Source organism: Hyperolius riggenbachi, chromosome 2, assembly GCF_040937935.1.
Source record: "Hyperolius riggenbachi isolate aHypRig1 chromosome 2, aHypRig1.pri, whole genome shotgun sequence".
Lineage (NCBI taxonomy): Eukaryota > Metazoa > Chordata > Amphibia > Anura > Hyperoliidae > Hyperolius > Hyperolius riggenbachi.
In genome coordinates, this window is record NC_090647.1 from 65,486,729 (window position 1) to 65,491,179 (window position 4,451).

Here is a 4,451-nt window from a genome sequence, read left to right on the forward strand (position 1 = left end):
AGGCTGGATCTGCCTATACAGCCCAGCCTCTGTTGCTATCCCAAACCCCACTAAGGTCCTCCTGCACTCTGCAATCCCTCATAAATCACAGCCATGCTGTGAGGCTTTGTTTACATCTGTAGTGTCAGTCTCAGCTGCTCCCCCGCCTCCTGCATAGCTCCGGTCCCTGCCCCAGTCCCTTCCCTCCAATCAGCAGGGAGGGAAGGGATGCAGGCGGGGACTGGAGTTCTGCAGAAGGCGGGGAGAGCAGCAGACTGACACTATAGAGATAAACACAGCCAGCTCTGACAAGCTGTTTGTCAGCAGCGTGGCTGTGATTTATGAGGGATTGCAGAGTGCAGGGGGACCTTAGGGGGGTTTGGGATAGCAACAGAGGCTGGGCTGTATAGGCAGATCCAGCCTCTGTACGCAGATAATATTCTTCAAACCCACCTCGGGTTCTCTTTAAAGCGTCTCTGAACCGGCATGTGACATGATAACACAAGCATGGGTACATATAGTACTAAACCTCATTAGAATCACAGTGTAAAATAGACCAATCTTCTACAGGTACCAATACATCTAGTGACTAGGGATGATCAATGAGATGCAAATTCTTCAGAAATTATGCAAATTGCTATGCAAATATATGCAGTTTGAAAATGGACCAATTCATTTAAACCCAGGTTTAAATTGATTGGTCCATTTTCAAGCTGCATATATTTGCATATAAATTTGCATAAACTCAGAAGAATTTGTGTATCTTTGATCATCCCTACTAGCGACTTGGTGGTCGATGTAATCAGATTCAATTAGAGAGCGATTTTGTCTCTTGGTTGAATCTACCCATCATCACTAGACCTTATGCTGGGCATACACGGAGCGTTTGCTCCTTATCAATCGAGCTGCTGATGGCTCGATTGATAATATCCGACAGGTCCGATGACCCGCCGGATAGATTCCCCGCTCGATCCCCGCGGGCGTACAATAGCAGGGAATCGAGTGGAAGATAAGGAGCATCCGCGGGGACGAGCGGGGATCAATCCAGGCGCCGGCGGGATTGAGCCAGCCGCTCGATCCGGCGCATAATCTATGCTGTGTATGCCCAGCATTGTGTGTGTTGACTCTTGGTGCTGTTCTTTGAGTGTTGGTTATCTCATAGAGGACTTGATTCACTTAGACAAATAGCATGGCTTATCAGAGATAACACACCTTATCAAGGTTAACACACCTAATCAGAGTAGCATAGCGAGCACTATGAACTTATGCCTGCTAATTGGCAATCCACTCGTCCTGCCCTGAGCCCCTGCTGGTTCGTAGCGCTCGCTATGCTACTCTGATAAGGCGTGTTAACTTTGATAAGGCATGCTATTTGTCTTAGTGAATCAAGCCCAAAGAGAGATTTGGTTCTACATTCTATGAAAGCCTGCTCAACAACAAGCAACATTTGAAAAATGCTTTTATCCCATAGGACTCAAAGCGTATAAGCATGGCTCAGACCTGTAATTGGTTGATTGGTAAATCGTGGTACAGAGGAAGAATTCTGTAAGTCCACAAATGCCAAGCTAAATATATGGCTTTTTAGTCTGGATTTGAATAACTCGCGGGACTGGGCTGTCTTTACTGGGTATGGTAGGGCATTCCAAAGGGTAGGGGCAGCATGACAGAAAACTCTGGCTCCAAAGGTTTTGAGGTGCACTCTGGGAGTGACCAAGTTTTTGGCTCCTGCTCAAAGCGAGGTGTGGTGCAGTTTCAGCAAGTCCTTCATGTATCCAGGGCTCGAGTTGTGTAGGGATTTGAATGTCATCAACAATCCAATCTTGAAGAGTATTCTCCATTGTACTGGTATCCAGTGCAGTGAGCGAAGGATCGGTGTAATGTGACAGTGGCGAGGCTGGTTTGTTAGCAATCTGGTAGCAGCATTCTGCACTAATTGCAGGCGACGCAGGTCCTTGTTTGGGAGACCTGCATAAAGGGCATTGCAGTAGTCTAGCCGTGATGTGATGAAAGCGTAAACTAGGGTTGGAAGATCCTCTGGGGGAATGAGGTGCTTAATTTTTGCAATGTTCCTCAGATGAAAGTGGAAATATTTGACTACAGCACTAATATGAACCTCTCCCCTGTGTATTGCTGAGAGTGCGTGCGGGCTTTGCATTAAAGGACACCTGAAGCAAGAGGAATATGGAGGCCGCCATATGTATTTCCTTTTAAACAATGCAACTTGCCTGGCTGTCCTGCTGATCTCTTTGGATGCAGTGGCGCCTGACTTACACACCTGAAACAAGCATTGAGCTAATTTAGTCAGATTTTAGTCAGAAACACCTGATCTGCTGCATGCTTGTTCAGGGTCTATGGCTAAAAGTATTGGAGGCAGAGGATGATCAGGACAGCCAGGCAACTGGTATTGCTTAAAATGAAATACATGTGTCAGCCTCCATATTCCTCTCAGTTCAGGTGTGCTAGAAGGTGACCACACACACAATACAATTTTTTTATATTTCTTTTCAGTTTGAGGATTGCAATCATTTTTTTCTGATTGATTGTAACACCTGAACCATATGACTACCGTATCACACAGATGTGGTCAATGTTCCCCCAATCATGATTGCTTTGGTCTATGAATCAAGAAACTGACAATGTTTCTGACCCTATTTAATTTTCGGAATAATTGATCAGAAATCGGCCACTCCTGATCGACTTGCATTGCAAACCTTAATCACAATCCATCCACCTCCTCAGCCTGTTGCTCAGTTAATGTGAATGGATGGTATTATTAACCAGTAGAGAGCTTGTAAGGTCGCAACAAAACCAAGGTTGTTTCAGAGTTAAAGGACCTCTGTCGCGAAAATCTTAAAATTTAAAATACATGTAAACATATACAATTAAGAAGTACGTTTCTTCCAGAGTAAAATGAGCCATAAATTACTTTTCTCCTAGGTTGCTGTCACTTACAGTAATTAGTAGAAATCTGACAGAACCGACAGGTTTTGGACTAGCCCAGCTCCTCATGGGGGGCTCACAGGGATTTCTTTATTTTCAAAATGCACTTAGTGAATGGCAGTTGCTCCATCTAACTGCCAAAAAAGTGTATTATGAGCAGGGAGGCTGGCCAGCATCATTGTATAATTTTTCAGGGAGTGTCTTTATAAAGAATAAAGGCCATGCTAAGAATCCCCTATGGAGAGATGGACTAGCCCACAACCTGTCGGTTCTGTCAGATTTCTACTACTTACTGTGAGTGCTAGGTACATAGGAGAGAAGTAATTTATGGCTCATTTTACTCCGGAAGAAACCTACTTTTTATTTGTATGTGTTTCACATTTTAAGATTTTCACGACCGTTCCTCTTTAAGATCAATGCTAAGTGGTCCTGGAAACTTGTGCTCTTGGACACAGCTTCATTGCATATAATGGAGACCTGTGGCAGCACATTCAAGGAGCATTTCATAGGCTTCAAAGATGTGGCTCTATCTGAATTACACTGGGATTAGGTCATGGTCACACAGATAATTGAACCACAGGGCTCAGACACCCAGCAGCCGGGGACTGGTGGCCACTTAGGTACAGTATATGCCAAGAGAAGGGGAACCTACGGCTCGGGAGCCAGATGTGGCTCTTTTGATGGCTGCATCTGGCTGACAGACAAATCAGTAGGGGTTGATTCACTAAGCAGGGCTTCTATTGAAGTACTTCCTGGGTCGCGGCTTAGCTTCTGATTGGAGGAAGCTTACAGAGGCGGTGAGGGAGAGGAAGCCCTGCAATAGAGGAGGTGGGGGGGAGGAGAAGCTGATTGACAATTACAAGGTAAATAGCAGGCTAGAAACAAGCAGATTGTCGCTAGCCTGGTGGACAGCAGAGCCCAGGGGGGACTGGCAGCGGCAATAGAAGGGGACAGCACACAGAACATGCCTCTGTGTCCTATTCAGATTTTACAAATCCGCCTCGGCTTCTGTTTAAAAGGTGAAACTACTATATGAAATAGACTCATTACATGCAAAGCGGGATATGCGGGTGGCGGGCGCGTGCGCGGTGGGTGAGCGGGCGCCAGTCGCGCGCAGCAGCGGGAGGCGGGCGCTCGCGCGTCGGGTGGCAGGCGCGCGCCCCGAAACACAGACCTAGAGCCCGTTTTTAAACGGGCTTAGGTCTACTAGCTTGTTATAATGTTGATGATTTTGGCTTAGAGCTTATGAGAATACCAAAACCTCAGACCATTAGAATATTGTGACAAGGTTCAGTATTCTAGGCTCAAAGTGTCAGATCAGCTAATTCATCCAAAACACCTGCAAAGGGTTCCTATTTCTTATGTTCGTTTCACCTTTTAAAGCGGACCCAAACCAAACATTTTTTTAATTCAAAATATTTAGTTGCACCGCTCTGACACATACAGAGATAAATAAACACTCCTTCAAGCCTATGAGCATTTCAGTGCATGCTTTTCACCCTTCTCTTTGCATAACTAGGGTTATACAGGTG